The sequence below is a fragment of the Pan troglodytes genome, chromosome 5, assembly GCF_028858775.2.
Source record: "Pan troglodytes isolate AG18354 chromosome 5, NHGRI_mPanTro3-v2.0_pri, whole genome shotgun sequence".
NCBI classification, from domain to species: domain Eukaryota; kingdom Metazoa; phylum Chordata; class Mammalia; order Primates; family Hominidae; genus Pan; species Pan troglodytes.
Window position 1 is genome coordinate 33,619,402 of NC_072403.2, and position 19,359 is coordinate 33,638,760.

A 19,359-nucleotide genomic window follows, 5' to 3' on the forward strand; every position below is an offset into this window, starting at 1 on the left:
CCGACATCTGGCATTGAGTACCCATAGAGGCCAGGCCAGTATCTAATTTTTTTATTATTTATTGATTTATTTATTTTAACACTTAACAGTTTCTAAGTATCCACATGAAATTGCCTCTTACCTATTTTGTGAAAAATTCTCTCTGCACTTAGGGGTAAAGGGCAGACAATAGAATATTAGTTATTCACTTGGCTCAAAGCATGGCCCTGTTTCTTTTTTTATTTTTTTCTCACGGGTCTGTGTCCTAAGCATTGCTTATTTTTAGAAACTCCTGAGGAAAATCTCTTTGCGAAGAACCTGCACAAGTGGCTTTGGAAATTTCAAGGAAGCCAATCTCGCCTGCACAGTGTAGCGGGGTCCTGCACCACGAGAGCTTGCTTTGGGCCCTAGAACCTACAGGCCATGCAGAGCATAAGGGGAGGGAGCTGGGACAGCGACATGCTGGGGCGCGGGAAGATGGGGCGATGTGGGCCTCGCCGCGGCTCAGGACAAAGGAGGGAGCAAAAATGTTCCTGAGGTGGCTCAAATAAAAAAAAAAAGGAGGATATAAGATCCTTTGATTTAGGTGCTTGTTCATATACAAGGGTTCTATCTGGTTCAAATAGAGACTCTCAGGATCAGGAACAAGACGTAAGAAAGGTAACCACTTGTTTCCGCCTGGTTTCGAACCAGGGACCTTTCGCGTGTTAGGCGAACGTGATAACCACTACACTACGGAAACAACCCTGGTGGTGGCAGTTAGAATTGAAGCACCTAGGGTGAGACAATCCAGGTTTGGCTTTAGAAAATTTATATTTTTTACTCAGATTTTTTTTTTCTGGTAGTTTCTTTCCATATCTTTCAGACTTTCCACTTATTGAAATCAAAGATATCACATCCTGACAGTTGTTATTTGCCTACCACAAATTGGTACATATATTCACCAAATATATTAACCAGAATGCCCAGTAACCTATTCAGAATAATAAAAACTACTGGAAACTTCCCAAGCACCCATCAGCAGATGCAGGAATGAACTCACATGAAATAATCTATTGCAACAAGAATGAACAATCTACAACTATGTGGATGAATCTCACAGAGATGTCGACTAAAGTAAACCAGACAGAAAAGGACGTACTCTGTGGCTCCACTGATTTAAATTATAAAGCAGGCAACATTCCGCTGTCCAGCCAGAAGTCACAATAGTACTTCCATCTGGGAAGAGTGGGTCGTAACTGAAAAGGAACTGGAAATGCTCTGGTTTCCCAGGTGTGTTCCTTTTGTGTGTACTCAAGGGGTGTGTGTGTGTGTGTGTGCCTGTAAGAGGCGGGGAAGGTGGGAGAGAGAGGCGGAGACAGAGAAGGAGGGAGGGAGAGGGAGAGAGAGGGAGAGATTGGGAGAGAGGTGCACGGGAATAGACGGATAAATTGAAGAAGTAATACGCTTATGCAATTGTGGAGACTGGTTAGAAAGTGCTAAATCCATAGGGCAGGCTGTAATAAAAGGCCATCAGAAAAGGCAGGCTGAAAACAATACAGACGATTCAATAAAACCAGAAGTTCTTTGAAAAGTTGTCTACATTGTCTATATTGTCAGCAAACTTGACTTTTAGCTAGACTGACTAAGGAAAAACAAAAAAAAGACAAGAGATTCAAATTAAAATTGGAAGCGAAAGCGGTGATATTATCACTGAATTTACAAAAATAAAAAGAATTATAAGAGTACACTATGAAAAATTGTATGCCAGCAAATTGGATGACCTAGATTAAATGAACAAACTCCTAGTAACACACAATCTACAAAGATTGAATCATAAAGAATTATAAATCTGAATAGACCTATAACTAGTAAGGATATTGAAGCAGTAATCAAAAACCTACCGTGAAAAAAAGCCCTGGACCAGCTGGCTTAACTGATGAATTCTATCAAACATTTAAATACTTAAGCAGTCCTTCTCACACTTTTCCACAAAACTGAAGAGTAGGAAACACTTCCTAACTCATTTTATGAAGCTAGCATTATTCTGATACCAAAGCCAGACAAAGCCATTACAAAAAAGAAAGCTACAGGCCAATATTTTTTTATGAATATTGATGCTAAATTCCTCAACAAAATACTGGCAAACTAAATTCAACAACATATTAAAAGGATTACACACCATAGCAAAGTAGGATTTATTCCTGAAATGGAAGGATTCAGCATATAAAACAAGTAATTAATATAATGTATACATAAACAGAATGAAAGAAAAAACACAGTTCTTTGCATTAATGCAAAAAAGCATTTGACAAACTTCAAACACCTTCATGATGATGGAGGGCTTGCCAATGTGCTGGGGGTTGCCACCTTCAAAAGGATGCTCCACAGGGTTCATGGCCACACCCCGTACTCGTGGCCTACAGTTCCTCTTTGCCTTATATTTGTGGTAGGCCCGGCCAGCCTTCAAGATGGATGCCCCTGCTGGCCGCAAAGTGGGTCTTATTGCTCCCCGCCGGACTGGACGTCTCCGGGGAACGAAGACTGTGCAGGAGAAAGAGAGCTAGTGCTGAGGGGCTCAATAAAGTTTGTCTTTATGCAAAAATAAAAGAAAAGCCTCTGTCCCTCTGCCTCTGCCCCTGCCCCTGCCTCTGCCTCTGCCACTGCCTCTCCACGGTCTCCCTCTGATGCCGACCCAAGGCTGGACTGTACTGCAGCCATCTCGACTCACAGCAACCTCCCTGCCTGATTCTCCTGCCTCAGCCTGCCGAGTGCCTGGGATTGCAGGCGCGCGCCGCCACGCCTGACTGGTTTTCGTATTTTTTGGTGGAGACGGGGTTTCGCCGTGCTGGCCAGGCTGGTCTCCAGCTCCTGACTGCGAGTGATCTGCCAGCCTCGGCCTCCCGAGGTGCCGGGATTGCAGACGGAGTCTCGCTCACTCAGTGCTCAGTGTTGCCCAGGCTGGACTGCAGTGGCGTGATCTCGACTCGCTACAACCTCCACCTCCCAGCCGCCTGCCTTGGCCTCCCAAAGTGCCGAGTTTGCAGCCTCTGCCCGGCCGCCACCCCGTCTAGGAAGTGAGGAGCGTCTCTGCCTGGCCGCCCATCGTCTGGGATGGGAGGAGCCCCTCTGCCCGGCCGCCCAGTCTGGGAAGTGCGGAGCGCCTCTTCCCGGCCGTCATCCCGTCTAGGAAGTGAGGAGCGTCTCTGCCCGGCCGCCCATCGTCTGGGATGTGGGGAGCGCCTCTGCCCCGCCGCCCCGTCTGAGATGTGAAGAGCGCCTCTGCCCGGCCGCGACCCCGTCTGGGAACTGAGGAGTGTCTCTGCCCCGCCACCACCCCGTCTGGGAGGTAAGGAGCGTCTCTGACCGGCCGCCCCGTCTGAGAAGTGAGGAGCCCCTCCGCCCAACAGCCGCCCCGTCTGGGAAGTGAGGAGTGTCTCCGCCCGGCAGCCGCCCCGTCCGGGAGGTGGGGGGCAGCCCCCGCCCGGCCAGCCGCCCCGTCCGGGAGGTGGGGCGGGGGGGGGGCGCCACTGCCCGGCCGCCCCGTCTGGGAAGTGAGGAGCCCCTCTGCCCGGCCGCCACCCCGTCTGGGAGGTGTACCCAATAGCTCATTGAGAACGGGCCATGATGACGATGGCGGTTTTGTCGAATAGAAAAGGCGGAAATGTGGGGAAAACAGAGACCAGATTGTTACTGTGTCTGTGTAGAGAGAAGTAGACATAGGAGACTCCATTTTGTTCTGTACTAAGAAAAATTCTTCTGCCTTGGGATGCTGTTAATCTATAACCTTACCCCCAACCCCGTGCTCTCTGAAACATGTGCTGTGTCCACTAAGGGTTAAATGGATTAAGGGCGGTGCAAGATGTGCTTTGTTAAACAGATGCTTGAAGGCAGCATACTCGTTAAGAGTCATCACCACTCCCTAATCGCAAGTACCCAGGGACACAAACAGTGCGGAAGGCGGCAGGGCCCTCTGCCTAGGAAAACCAGAGACCTTTGTTCACATGTTTATCTGCTGACCTTCCCTCCACTATCGTCCTATGACCCTGCCAAATCCCCCTCTCCGAGAAACACCCAAGAATGATCAATGAATACTAAAAAAAAAAAAAGAAAAAAAAAAAGAAAGAAAAAGAAAAGGAAGAACAAAGTTGGAGGCTTCATACTTCCTGACCTCAACATTTACTTTAAAGCTACAGTAATCAAAACAGTATGGTACTGGCATAAGGAGAGACATACAGACACAAGCGAATAGAGGGCCCAGAAATAAACTATGGCTTATATGGCCAACTGATTTGTGACAAGGGTGCCAGGGCCATTTAATGGAGAAAGAACAGACTTTTCAACAAATGGTGCTGGGAAAACTGGATATCTACATGCAAAAGAATGAAGTTGGATGTTTACCTTATAATACACGTAAAAACTAACTTAAAAACAGATCAAAGACCTAAACATAGGTGCTAAAAACCTTAAAATTCTTAGATGAAAACATTGGAGAAAATCTTCATGACATTTGGCAATGATTTCTTGGATATCATACCAAAAGCACAGAGAACAATGACAAAAATAGATAAATTAGACTTCATCAAATTGATAACATTTGGAGGCTGGGCACGGTGGCTCACTTCTGTAATCCCAGCACTTTGGGAGCCCAAGGCGGGTGGATCACCTGAGGTCAGGCGTCCGAGCCCAGCCTGACCAATATGGTGACACCCCATCTCTACTAAAATTACAAAAATTAGCCAGGCGTGGTGTCGTGTGCCTGTAGTCCCAGCTACTTGTGAGGCCGAGGCAGGAGAATCACTTGAACCCGAGAGGCGGAGGTTCAAGTGAGCCAAGATCGTGCCACTGCACTCCAGCCTGGGCGACAGAGCGAGACTCTTGTCTCAAAAAATAAATAAATAAATAAATAAATAAATAAATAATAGAAATAAAATAAAAACATTTATAGTCAGGACACTGTTTAGTCAGATTTTATTGAATTATTTATTGAATTAGGACACTATCAAAAGAGTGAAAAGACAATCCATGGAATAGAAGAAAATATTTGTGAAACATATGTCTGACAAAGAATTAATATCCAGAATATGTAAAGAACTACTACAACTCAACAACAACAACAACACAACCCAGTTCAAATTGGGCAAAGGACTTGGATCATTTCTCCAAAGAAGATACAAGCACAAATAGCCAATAAGCACATAAAGAAATGCTCAACTTCACTAACCATTAGGAAAATGCGAATCAAAACCACAGTGAGATAGCATCTGAGGTCCCTTAGGATGGCTATTAGAAAAAAAGAAAAAGAAAACAAAAAGCAAAATAAATACCAGCAAGGATATGGAAAATTATTATTCTGGTGCATTGCTGGTGGGAATGTAAAATAGTACGGCCACTGTAGAAAACAGTATGGCAGTTTCTAAAAAAATTAAACATATTATTACCATACGGTCCAGCAATTCCACTTCTAGGTGTTTATCTAAACGAATTGAAAGTAGAAGCTCAGCCGGGCCCCGTGGCTCACGCCTGTAATCCCAGCACTTTGGGAGGCCGAGGTGGGCAGATCACGAGGTCAGGAGAGTCAGGAGATCGAGACCATCCTGGCTAACATGGTGAAACCCCGTCTCTACTAAAAATACAAAAAAATTAGCCGGGCGTGGTGGCGGGCTTCTGTAGTCCCAGCTACTCGGGAGGCTGAGGCAGGAGAATGGCATGAACCCGGGTGGCGGAGCTTGCAGTGAGCCAAGATCAGGCCACTGCATTCCAGCCTGGGCGACAGAGCCAGACTCCTCTCAAAAAAAAAAAAAAAAGAAAGAAAGCAGAAGCTCAGATACTTGCACGCCAGTTGTTCCCAGCAGCATTATTCACAATAGTCAAAAGATGGGGCTGGGCACGCTGGGTCACATCTGTAATTCCAGCAGTTTGGGAGGCTGAGGCTGAAGGAACCCTTGAGGCAAGGAGTTCAAGACAGGATTGGGCAAAATGCAAGACCGCTACTTCTACAAAAAAAATTTAAAATTAGCTGCCATTGCACTCCAGCCTGGTGACAGTGTGAGACCTTTTCATCCCCTCCCCCCCAAAAAAGATAGATTTAACCCAATGTCCATTGACAGATAAATGTGTGATATATACATGCAATGGGATATACTTTAGCCTTAGAAAAAATGAAATTCTCATAAATACCATGACGTGAATGAACTTTGAGGACATTAAACTAAGTGAAAAAAGCCAAACAGGACAAATATTGTATAATCCACTTCTATTAGATACATAAAAGCACAAGCAAAATTTATAGAGATAGACAATGGGTACCAAGGGCTGAAGGGGAGCAGATGGGGAGTTTTTGTTTAATGGTTATAGAGTTTCAGTTTGGGATGCTAAAAAAGTTCTGGAGATGGATGATGGTGATGGTTCCACCACACTGAATTTATTTAATTTTACCAAAATGTACTCTTAAAATGATAAAAATGGCAAATTTTATATTATGTATGTTTTACCACAATTTAAAAAATGCCATGGGGGAAAATATGCATAAGGATATAAAGTAAGTGATCTAGAAGAGAAATGTTAAAAATATACAAAACAAAAGCTAATCCTATGTTTAGTTTTTTACCTGGTGTGGCTATATTAACTTTACTATTTGTTTGTTTATTTTTATTTATTTATTTTTTGAGATGGAGTCTCACACTGTCACCCATACTGGAGTTTAGTGGCATGATCTCAGCTCACTGCAACTTCCATCTCCCAGGTTCAAGCGATTCTCCTGCCTCACCTCCGGAGTAGCTGGGATTCCAGGCGTGCACCACCATGCCCAGCTAATTTTTGTATTTTTAGTAGAGACAGGGTTTCACCATGTTGGCCAGCTTGGTTTCAAATTCCTGACATCCAGTGGTCCTCCTGCCTCGACCTCCCCAAGTTATAGGATCACACCTATAATCCAAAGTGGGATTATAGGTGTGAGCCACCACATCCGGCCAACATTTTTTAAAATGTAGAATTTAAGACAAGAAGCATTACCACAGAGATATTTCATAACAATAAGGTATGCATTTTATAGTAATAGGAGACATTTTATAAAAGAGAAACATAAACATTCTAAATGTGTATGCATCCAATAACATGGTTTCAAAATATATAGACCAAAAATGATGTGAAAACTTATGTCCACACAAAAATCTGTATACAATTGTTAATAGCAGCTTTATTTGTAATAGCAAAACACTGGAAAGCATCAAAATGTCTTTCAGTATGTGAATGGTTAAATAAACAGTTGTCCATCCATACCATGGAATACTCAACAATAAAAAGTCAGGAGCTATTGATATCATGAGTTGGACGGATCTTGAGGGAACTAGGCTGTGGAAAAGGCCAATCTTTAAAGGTCATCTATTATATGATTCTATTTCTATAACATTCTCAAAACAAAAAAGAATGGTAGAATTTTTGTCAAGGCCGGGCACGGTGGCTTACGCCTGTAATCCGAGAACTGTGGGAGGCCGAGGCGAGAGGATCACTTGAAGTCAGGAGTTTGAGACCAGCCTAGCCAACATGGTGAAACCTCATCTCTACTAAAAATAGAAAAAGTAGCCAGGCCTGGCAACTGACACCTGTAATCCCAGCTACTCGGGAGGCAGAGGCAGAGGCAGGAGAATCACTTGAACGCGGGAGGCAGAGGTTGCAGTGAGCCGAGATTGCACTCCAGCCTGGGTGACAGAGCGAGACTCTATCTTAAACAAAAAAAAAAAAAAAGAATTTTTGTTAAGAGGAGAGGTAAGTGGGTATGACTAATTAAGGGGTGGCATTAACAGGGAGATCTTTATGGTGCTGGAATTGTTTTAGTGTCTTGTTTCCAGTGTTAGGTACACAAACCTACACATGTGATAAAAATGATTTAGAACCATACACACATGTCATACCAATATTAAATTCCTGTGTTCGATATTGTGTTATATAAGAAGTAACCATTGGGCTGGCACATTGAGTGGCTCACCCATGTAATCCCAGCACTTTGGGAGGCTGAGATGGGTGGATCACCTGAGGTGAGGAATTTAAGACTAGCTAGGCCAACATGGCGAAACCTTGTCTCTACTTAAAGTACAAAAATTAGCCTGGTGTGCTGGTGGGTGCCCGTAATCCCAGCTACTCCGGAGCCTGAGGCAGGAGAATCGCTTGAACCCAAGAGGGGAGGTTGCAGTGAGCCGAGATCACGCCACTGGACTCCCTCCTGGGCGACAGAGCGAGACTCCGTCTCAAAAAAAAAAGAAGTAATCATTGTAGGAAACTGGGTTAAGGGTACAGGGGAGTTCTCTACTTTCTTTGTAACTCCTTGTTAATCTATAATAATTTCAAAATTAAAAGTTAAGATGACCTGATGGTTCACAGGAACTAAATAGTGAAAAGAAAAACAGGCTGGGCACGGTGGCTCACGCCTGTAATCCCAGCACTTTGGGAGGCCGAGGCGGGCGGATCACGAGGTCAGGAGATTGAGACCATCCTGGCTAACACGGTGAAACCCCCGTCTCTACTAAAAATACAAAAAATTAGCCGGGCGTGGTGGCGGGCACCTGTAGTCCCAGCTACTCAGGAGGCTGAGGCAGGAGAATGGCGTGAACCCGGGAGGCGGAGCTAGCAGCGAGCCGAGACCGCGCTACTGCACTCCAGCCTGGGCAACAGAGTAAGACTCCGTCTCAAAAAAAAAAGAAAAGAAAAGAAAAAAAGAAAACAACAAAACCACGATGGAACTAAAAATAGGAAAATCCACACTCATGGCTGAAGGTTTTCCATACTTCCTGTGAGGTCACAGGGCAAACCACTGCCCCCAAAATTGGAGAGACAGAAAGGCAAATACGGAGTACTACAACTTACCAGACCGGAAACCCAAAGAGCAAAATCCTCCACCTGAATCAGTGCTAGAGGAGGGACACCTGAGCTGTAATTAAGAAACTGCTTGAGGCTTTCTGTGGACAAATCTCAGGGAAAAACCTCCAGCTACAAATTTGTGAATTTTATCTCAGGAGCTCAACCAAGTTCTCACAATGAGGGAGAAAAATCCCCTCTGGTAGCGGGTAGGGCAAGAACCAGTTTGCAACAGGCCAGATCATTCTGTTCTTTTTTTTTTTTTTTTAAGGCGGAGTCTCGCTCTATCGCCCAGACTGGCGTGCAGCGGCGCGATCTCAGCTTACTGTAACCTCCGCCTCCTGGGTTTTAAGCAGTTCTCTCTGCCTCAGCCTCCTGAGCAGCTGGGATCACAGGAGCCTGCCACCACGCCCGGCTGATTTTTGTATCTTTAGTAGAGACGGGGTTTCGCCATGTTGGCCAAGCTGATCTTGAACTCCTGATCTCAGGTGATCCACCTGCCTCGGCCTCCCAAAGTGCTGGGATTACAGGCTTGAGCCACCGCGCCCGGCCCATTCTGTTCTTAACAAGGTCTGCCCTCAGAAGAAACCATTTAATCTCAATCTAACCTGTTGGGGTTTTATCAAGAGCCCGATGGATCTGCGGGAAGGGAAATAACCAACTCCAGCCCACTCTAGCCATCCAGTACCACCGAAAGTGGGGAAAAACCTAAAAAGCATGTTTAAAGCTCACAGTCCAGAGACACAGGCTCACTAATAGACTGAGACCTACTTGTGGGACTACAGAATGCTTTTCTCCCTCCACACTTTGCCACCACATTACTAAAGGCCTGCTTATAGCAGCTCATTTTATCCAGCACAGCATGTCCTGCTATCAAGAAAAACATAAGATATAAAAAAAGACAAAATACACAGTTTAAAGAGAGAGAGCAAACATCAGAACCAGACTCGGATATGACAGGGATGTTGGAATTCTCAAACCAGGAATTTGAAACAACTGATTAAGATGCTAAGAATAAGATGACAGCATACAAGAACACATGGGCAATGTAAGCAGAGAGATGGAAATTCTAAGAAAGAACCAAAAAGACATGCTAGTGATCAAAAACACTATAACACCAAGACAATGAAAATACAAGCCGCAGACTGAGAGAAAATACATGCAAAAGACCTATCGGATAAAGTACTGTTATTCAAAATACACAAAGAGCTCTTAAAACTCATCAGTAAGAACACAAACAACCCCATGAAAAAATGGCCAAAGACCTTAACAGTCACTTCACCAAAGAAGATATACAGATGATTAATATGCATATGAAAAGATGGTCCACAGCATATGTTTAGGGAAATTCAAATTAAAAAAAAAAATGAGATAACACAACATACCTATTAAAATGGCCGAAATCCAGAACACTGACAACACCAAATGCTGATGAGGATGTGGAGCGACACCAACTCTCATTCATTGCTGGTGGAAATGCAAAATTGTACCATCTCTTTGAAAGACAATCTGGCAGTTTCTTTAAAAGCTAAATATACTTTTACCATAACATTCAGCAATTGCACTCCTTAATATTTACCCAAAGAATTAAAGAGCTTAAGTCCACAAAAAACCTGCACATGAGTGTTTATAACAACTTTATTCATAATTTTCAAAACTTGGAAGCAACCAAGCTGTCCTTCAATAGGTGAATAGATGAACAAACTGTGGTATATCCATACAATGAAATATTGTTCAATGACAAAAAGAAATCAGCTATAAAGTCATTAAAAGACATAGAGGAACTTTACATGCATTTTTTTATTTTGTATTTTGTTGTTGTTGTTGTTGTTGTTTTTGAGACAGAGTCTCACTCTGTTGCCCAGGCTAGAGTGCAATGGCACGATCTCGGCTCACTGCAACCTCCGCCTCCCGGGTTCAAGCTATTCTCATGTCTCAGCCTCCCTAGTAGCTGGGATTACAGGCGCCCACCACCGCGCCCAGCTAGTTTTTGTATTTTTAGTAGAGACGGGGTTTCACCATGTTGGTCAGGTTGGTCTCGAACTCCCGACCTCAGGTGATCCGCCCGCCTCGGCCTCCCAAAGTGCTGGGATTACAGTTGTGAGCCACCGCGCCCAGCTACGTGCATATTTTGTTTGTTTGTTTTTTGTCTTTTATTTTCAAGACGGAGTCTTGCTCTGTTGCCCAGGCTGGAATACAGTGGCACGATCTCGGCTCACTGCAACCTCTGCCTCCCGGGTTCAAGCAATTCTCCTGCCTCAGCCTCCCGAGTAGCTGGGATTATAGGCACCGGCCACCACGCCCAGCTAATTTTTGTTTTTTCAATAGAGACGGGTTCCTCCATGTTGGCCAGGCTGGTCTCAAACTCCGCCCACCTTGGCCTCCCAACGTGCTGGGATTACAGGCATGAGCCACTGTGCCTGGTCGATATTGTATTAATATTGATTCATTCATTGTAACCAATGTACCACATTAATGCAAGATGTTAATGTTAAGAACACTTTGCACACTAGCTCAAAATGAAGTTGGGGAAGGGATTACATGGGAATTCTGTATTTTCTGCACAATTTTTATATACATCTAAAAATGGTCTAAAATATAAAGTTTATTTAAAAAGGTAAACATGGCCTGGCATGTTGGCTCAAGCCTGTAATTTCAAAAGCCAGCACTTTGGGAGGCCAAGGTGGGAGGATCACTTAAGGCCAGGAGTTCCAGACTAGCCTGGGCAACGTAGTGAGACCCTGTCTCTACAAAAATTTAAAAAATTAGCCAGACATAGTGGGACTACACATCTGTAGTCCCAGCCACTCAAGAGGTTGAGGTGGGAGGATTGCTTGAACCCAAGAGTTCAAGGTTGCAGAGAGCTACACTTCAGCTTGGGAAACAGAGACCCTGTCTCAAGAAAGGAAAATAATAATAATAATAATAATAATAATAATAATAAAAGTAAACACAATTTCTTAGAGCTGCTAGCAGCTGTAGTTAAAAAAAAAAAGAAAAGAAAAAAGGTGGCCGGGTGCAGTGTCTCAAGCCTGTAGTCTCAGCACTTTGGGAGGCCAAGGCAGGCTGATCACCTGAGGTCAGGAGTTTGAGACCAGCCTTGCCAACATGGTGAAACCCCATCTCTACAAAAATACAAAAATTAGCTAGGTGTGGTGGTGGGCACCTGTAATCCCAGCTACCTGGGAGGCTGAGGCAGGAGAATTGCTTGAACACGGGAGGCGCAGGCTGCAGTGAGCTGAGATGGCGCCACTGCACTCCAGCTTGGCGGACAAAGCAAGACTCCATCTCAAAGAAAGAAAAAAAAAAGGTAAACATAGGCGGATAGGGGATAACATAATTGTAAATGACCTTAGCTGTTTAAAACATGGACTTCAATTATCTTAAATTATCAAGGAATTAGAAGAGCTACTCCTAATAGTTAAATTCTGCCATTTTTTAAAGGTAATTAACTGAATTGTTATCACAGTGGCAAAGCATGAGAGGTAATTAACTGAATTATTAGCACAGTGGCAAAGCATGAGAGGTAATTAACTGAATTGTTAGCACAGTGGCAAAGCGTGAGGGCTTTTGAAAGGGGTTGAGGCGTGGATTTAGATTTATCCATAATACCAAGTTAAACAAAAGCCACCAACAAAACCAAACCAAGGGAGCCCTCAAAGAATCAAAATCAAATCCTTACTGTGCTACCACAGACAGATGCCTGTAGCTCAGGGGTCAGGAGCTGGCCTCAGTGTGAAATCCCCAAGTTGCCAGTCAGGGGAGGACCAGAACAAGCTAGAAAGGATTTAGTGCCTGAGTGAAGAAGATGGATGTCTGAGGGAGGCTTTCACTCCTTTGTGACTCACAGCACTAACACAAAGACCAAACTCGGTAAGTGAGGAAGTTGATTTCTGTCTTTGGTTATTACAACTGGGAGAGCACTCTGGATCTGAAGATCAGAGTGTACTCTGCAGGGTGGTTTTGCTTAGACTTTTATAAAGAGAGGTAGATAGTAAAAAAGATCAGTGGTTGCCAGGGAGTTGGGGAAGGTGTGGTACAAATAGGTGGAGGAAGGTGAGGTAAAAATATAACTTCAAAAGTTATAGGTGACGTTATTTACATTTGGAATTACTTGTGAGGATGATTATATGCTGAGTCCTGTGAGCCCTTCTAGCCAATCATTGAACCTAGGAGTGAGTCTTGGAGACCCGCAACACAGAGACAAACAGTTCTAATTTTAGCTAATCACTCATGAAACAGAGAACTGGATTGGCTAGGAGATAAAAGGGAACGGTCTGCCTATCAGCAGGTTCAGGCAAAAGGGGAAGGTTTGTGTCCGGGCGTGGTGGCTCACGCCTGTAATCCCAGCACTTTGGGAGGCCGACGCGGATGGATCATGAGGTCAGGAGATCGAGACCATCCTGGCTAACACGGTGAAACCCCCGTCTCTACTAAAAATACAAAAAGTTAGCCGGGCGTGGTGCGGGCGCCTATAGTCTCAGCTACTCGGGAGGCTGAGGCAGGAGAATGGCGTGAACCCTGGAGGCGGAGCTTGCAGTGAGCCGAGATCGCGCCAGTGCACTGCAGGACTGGGAGAGTGGGAGAGAGAGCGAGACTCCGGCCCCCCCCCCCCAAAAAAAAGAGGAAGGTTGTGTTTGGCTTTGTCAATAACTAAATAGTATAAAGTTTTACATTACGTAGGAGGTAAGGTTTGTCGACTTCAACTATCTCATGTATTTTAATATAGTATATGCCAAATTATTATTCTTTTAATTATCCAAATAATGGCTATTTTCTGAATATAAGTATTCTACACAATACAGGAAAAACAGCAAAAATATCTCCTCACCTGCAATGCCACTCCCTTTCTCAGAAATAATTACTATTCCTAGATTAGTGTGTTTAGCCTTATATTATGTAGAATTTGCCAAAAAGAAATGTATATTCTTAAGTAAATATATGTGCATAATCCTTCATTTTTCCTAAAACTCAATACTTCCGGCCAGGCGTGGTGGCTCACGCCTGTAATACCAGCACTTTGGGAGACAGAGGCGGGCGGATCACCTGAGGTCGGGAGTTCGAGACCAGCCTGACCAACATGGAGAAACCCCATCTGTACTAAAAATACAAAAAAAAAAAAAAAAAAAAAAATCTTGGCGTAGTACCGCGTGTCTGTAATCTCAGCTACTTGGGAGGCTGAGGCGGGAGAATCGCTTGAACCCGGGAGGTGGAGGTTGCGGTGAGCCAAGATCGCGCCATTGCACTCCAGCCTGGGCAACAAGAGCAAAACTGTCTCAGAAAAACAAAAAAAAAAAAAAAAAAAGAAAAGAAATTATCCCAGATGGTGGTGTCTGGTGGTGTCTTCAATTCTAGGAAGCATCCCATTTCAGCAGGAAGTTTTGAATCACAAAATCCCTATGCCCATCCAATTAATATCCTAAGGAACCATATATGTTTTACTTTCTCTGAAATATAGCACCCAGAAGGGAAACTAGGAGGGTGTTCATGAAGGGCGATTTGAAAGTAACTGACAAAAAAAAAAAAAGGAAAAAAAAAGAATAAAAAAACAAAACAACTCATTCCTTACAGATGGCCGAAATAGCTCAATTGGGAGAGTGTTAGACTGAAGATCTTCTGCAGGTCTCTGGTTCAATTCCGGGTTTCGACAGCTGTTTCCGGACTCTTTTGTACATGTCGACTCTGCTAAATTAATGTTTGGCCGCGTTAACTGTGTAATACTGGCCCTCCACCAAATGTCAGCCATCTACCAATATGTAAGTCCATATTGACATTTAATTTATATGGTAAGGGAATACATGCATTTGCCCTTATAATGAAAAGGGCTCTTGTAAGTCATTTCACAAAACGCAGTTCCATGCCCATAAACATGAGCTCCTCCACAGGTTTTAGTAATTCGTTGAGGGGAAGAAAGCAATCTTATTCAGTACCTCATTCAGTGTGCACTTACATGTTTTTTTGCTTGTTTGTTTTTCAGATGGAGTCTCGCTCTGTCGCCCAGGTTGGAGTGCAGTGGCGTGATCTCGGCTCACTGCAACCTCCGTCTGCTGGGTTCAAGCAATTTTTTTGTATTTTTAGTAGAGACGGGGTTTCACCATGTTGGGTAGGATGGTCTCGGTCACCTGACCTCGTGATCCCCTCACCTCGGCCTCCCAAAGCGTTGGGATTACAGGCGTGAGCCACCGTGCCCGGCCACACTTACATGTCATGATGTTATGAAACACATAAGAATCAGGGCATAAGCACTTTTTTTTTTTTTTAAGACGGAGTATCGCCCAGGCTGGAGTCGCCCAGGCTGGAGTGCAGTGGCTTGATCTCGGCTTACTGCAAACTCCGCCTCCCGGATTCAAGCGATTCTCCTGCCTCAGCCTCCCGAGTAACTGGGATTACAGGGGCCCTCCGCCACACCTGGCTAATTTTTGTATTTTTTTAGTAGAGACGGGGTTTCGCCTTGTTGGACAGGCTGGTCTCAAACTCCTGACCTTAGGTGATCTGCCCGCCTCGGCCTCCCAAAGTGCTGGGATTACAGGAGTGAGTCACGGCGCCTGGCCAAGCACTTTCAGTTCTATGCTTAACTCCCTGTGTTTCTACTTTCACTCAGAATTTGGTCTGTTAAATCCTTAAATTATTATCAGCACTTTGAATTTTTTTAGAAGCTTTGCTTGTTTTGTACAGCATTTTAGTTGTTTTCAGTTGCAGGGACAGTCCCAGTGCATAGCTAGTCATTTTTACTGTGCAGAGACGCAAGAGAGGACATATTAAAAATAACCTGAATTTTAGTAATACTAAGGCTATATGTGATTACACACACACACACACACACACATATATGTGCATATATATATTCACATTGTAAAATAAATGAGCTGGGCACAGTGGCAGGTGCGGGAGCACAGTGGCCCCAGATACTTGGGAGGCTCAGGCGAGAGGATCACTTGGTTCTATAAATCAAGGCCAGCCTGGACAACATGCTGAGGTCATCCACATTTCTTTAAAAAAAAAAAATTGTTAGTATTGATTCAGTATTTTTCCTGAGGCAGTCTTAGAAAATTAAAATAACCTAATCTGGAATATAACATAAATATTTTGAAATTATCTTACATGGCCAAGATCGGTGGCTCATGCCGGTAATCCCAACACTTTGGAAGGCTGAGGCGGCCGGATCACCTGAGGTCAGGAGTTCGATAGCGGCCTGGACAACATGGTGAAACCCCGTCTCTACTAAAAATACAAAAAATAGACGGGTGTGGTGGCGGGCGCCTGTAATCCCCGCTACTTGGGGAGGGCTGAGGCAGGAGAATCGCTTGAGCCCAGGAGGCGGAGGCTGCAGTGAGCCGAGATCGCTCCACTGCACTCCAGCCTGGGCGACAGAGACTCCGTCTCAAAAAAAAAAAAAAAGAAAAAGAAAAAGAAAACAATACATATATCTTACAAGACACTTGTGACAGATGTTCCGCTGTGTTGCCAATAATGCAGGTGAAGATAGTAATGATATGCTTGATTATGCATAGATTATTTTAGGGAAGATAAGAAAGTAAGAAATTCGATAGTCTCTGAGGAGGATATGGGGATAGGATCTAGGATTAACGGAGATTTGATCCTCATTTTATATCATGTTTACGGTTAAGGAAGGACAGAAAACCTTGTATTGAACTCTTCTTTTTGTCTGGAATTACTGCTGGTAACGTTAACACATAGTATTTCATTTGAAGCAAAGTAAAGAATAATACGGTTTTTGGATCCGGGAAACACAATTGAAGGTGGGGGTGGGGTGAGAAGAACAGATTTTAATCTCAGGTGTTACTAGCAAAAAATGTGATTTCTCTAGTCCCAGGTGCAGATTTTCTTCAATAGTATTTGGTTTTCGTTACAAAAGAAAGAGCAAGTACCCAGGCTGGTGCTGTTAGAGTCAGGACAGCATGAAGAGCTCTGCCTACCAACAAGCCTCAGGACAGAGTACAGGAATGTTAGAAGATTAGCTCCCATTTATCTGAAGGAGAAAAAAGGGTAATCCTTCCGGTGTTGATGTCATATATGACAAGTTCATTCCCTTGGTATGGCTTTACATGTGAACTTCGGAGGTATATAAACACCAGTCGGAATGTGCAAGAGGGATCCTCAAAAGCCAGAATGTAATTCCTTGCGACCGGTGAAGAGGATGTGTTACTGCAGGAACTGTATCAGAGAGTTTACTTTCAGGTGATTTTTGAGCAAGTAGAAGCCTCATTTCTTGACACCTAGGATAAAACCTCTTGAGGACTAGAAGAATGAAAAACATCGAAGCTCCTGGTGGTACTTCGGTCTTTAACCGTTGAATACATTAAGAGTAACACTGGAATTCCAACACTTCCTCGCGCCAGCGTCAGTTTTAGAATCAACAAAATCGTTACTTGCTGATTCATTTAACTGCTAATATATTCGTTAAAAGTTTATTAGGCGTCAGTGATCTTGAAAGTTCCAAAAACACGAAGGAAACCCCAGGCACATGTAGAGAGAGAGTTCCTGACGCTGCAGGAGGTTTCTTTCAACTTGTCTCCAGGTGATAAAACCAGTAGCCTGACCAAGGATGAAAGAGCATATCTCACTTATTCTGGCCTCTCCAACTCGGGCTGAAATCCTTCGGTTCCCAAGTTAGAATTTGAGTGACACACAGCAAGTGCTGTTAAATGAGACTTAATACTTAGCGGGGTGCCACCACAACCTTGCCCTTCTGCAAACCTCTGTAGCCCTTTTCTACCACCCTCAAAAAACATACCAGATTTACTATGTAATTCTGGTACTGCTGGGCTACCTCAGTTTCCACCCCTGAATATCTTCGCCGATTACATCAATGCTTATGTTTGTGACTTCAGAGACACTGAGAAGGCGCGGCTCCTTCCCTCAACCCCATTCGCCTTCCTTTCGGCGGCGTTGTCTTGAACCAACCTGAAAATAATAAGTCCTTAAGTTACAAGTCACTAAAGGGAAGTTTGCAACTTGCGATCCAGTACACTGACATGACTAAAAAGAGAAGGCTGCCGACTCTGGGCGTACTGCCTTTGAATTAGCCATACTCCGCAAGGAGCAGTGCCGTTCAAAAAAAAAAATTTGTTGTCTAACAACAACAAAAATAAAATAAAAAGAGGAGGTTCCCTTCACTCACCATTGAAAATCCTATTACAGCGCTTTTTCCACATCCTCTGTCAAAAATTTCTCCGTGAATTTTCTAGTCTGGCTCAGAGTTAAAATAGTTTGGACTTCCTTGCTAAAGTCTGTAAATATAGTCTCAAAGGTCTCTTGAAAGGAGTAAGAAAGAAAAAAGTTCTGTTTTATTTAGAAAAACAAAAATGTCAACGAATTTATATATGGTTTCCTTTAAAACGTTAGCGCATTCGTGTGGCCGGTTAGCTCAGTTGGCTAGAGCGTGGTGCTAATAACGCCAAGGTCGCGGGTTCGATCCCCGTACGGGCCACTGGATGTCATGGTGGGGCCCTTCACTTACCTGAAGGGAGGCCTTTTAATTTAAGCCCGTCGAATCACAGGTGCTCCGAATCGAATCCCAGGTGCTCCGAATCGAATCACAGCTGCTGCTCTGAATCGAATCACAGCTGCTCTGAATCCGAAATTAAGACGCCCTCTTATTCGTCAAGCGAGAAGGCTATTTTACGTACGTTTCCCTTTATTGTGAAAAATGAAAAGAACAGGCCGGGCACGGTGGCTCGAATCTGTAATCCCAGCACTTTGGGAGGCCGAGGCGGGGTGATCATTTGAGGTCGGGAATTGGAGACCAGCCTGACCAATATGGTGAAACCCCGTCTCTATTAAAAATACAAAATAAGCTGGGCTCATGCCTGTAATCCCAGCTACTAGGGAGGCTGAGGCAGGAGAATCACTTGAGCCCGGGAGGCGGAGGTTGCGGTGAGCTGAGGCCGTGCCATAGTACTCCAGCCTGGGCCTGGGCAACAAGAGCGAAACTCCGTCTCAAAACAAACAAAGAACAACAAAAAAGATGCAAGCATTAGGAAGAATGTACTGAAGAAAATTGGGTTGGAGTAGTGCGGCAGCTAGGTGGGTGTGTTTTAGGGAATGGGGAATTAAGAAGAGATATGACATTTGCCTGTTTAGTTTTTAGTGAAACGTTAGGAAGCAATATATACTTTTTTCAATTTTTTTCATTCTCAATATTGAAAGGGAGACAATATTATTTTGACGCTTTAAACGAGTTTCAATAGGGAAAGGAAAGCAGGCTCAGCGTGGCCAGTGACTTGGTGAGAGTGTGATACTAATAGCAGCAAGATACGAGGTTTTGTTCCTCGCAATGGCTGTGCTTCATTCTTTTTTTCTGATCCCAGGCAGTTTCCAAGGCAAATAAATGCCCACACCACGTGAGGCTGCCACTGGCTTTCACGGAAAATTTCTCCCCTTAAAGAGTATGTAAGTGAATGCGGTGTTTTAAGAATCGCCAGTTCTCCGTTCAACTTGTCCACAGCCCAACACATTTGGACTACCAGGTTTGTGGTTTCCTTCGTTTACCCGCAGTGCCCCTGACAGCGCATACTGGTAAGTGAC

At 44.1% G+C, this 19,359-nt stretch overlaps 2 non-coding genes across 2 annotated transcripts; one reads left to right on the top strand and one right to left on the bottom strand.

Moving 5' to 3' along the window:
* Positions 1–648: 648 nt before the first annotated feature.
* Positions 649–721, bottom strand: TRNAV-AAC (transfer RNA valine (anticodon AAC)). The gene has a single exon. It is a non-coding gene; the product is annotated as a tRNA-Val (tRNA).
* A 17,467-nt stretch (positions 722–18,188) lies between these two features.
* On the top strand, positions 18,189–18,262 carry TRNAI-AAU (transfer RNA isoleucine (anticodon AAU)). Its single transcript has one exon. It is a non-coding gene; the product is annotated as a tRNA-Ile (tRNA).
* The last annotated feature ends 1,097 nt before the right edge of the window (positions 18,263–19,359 follow it).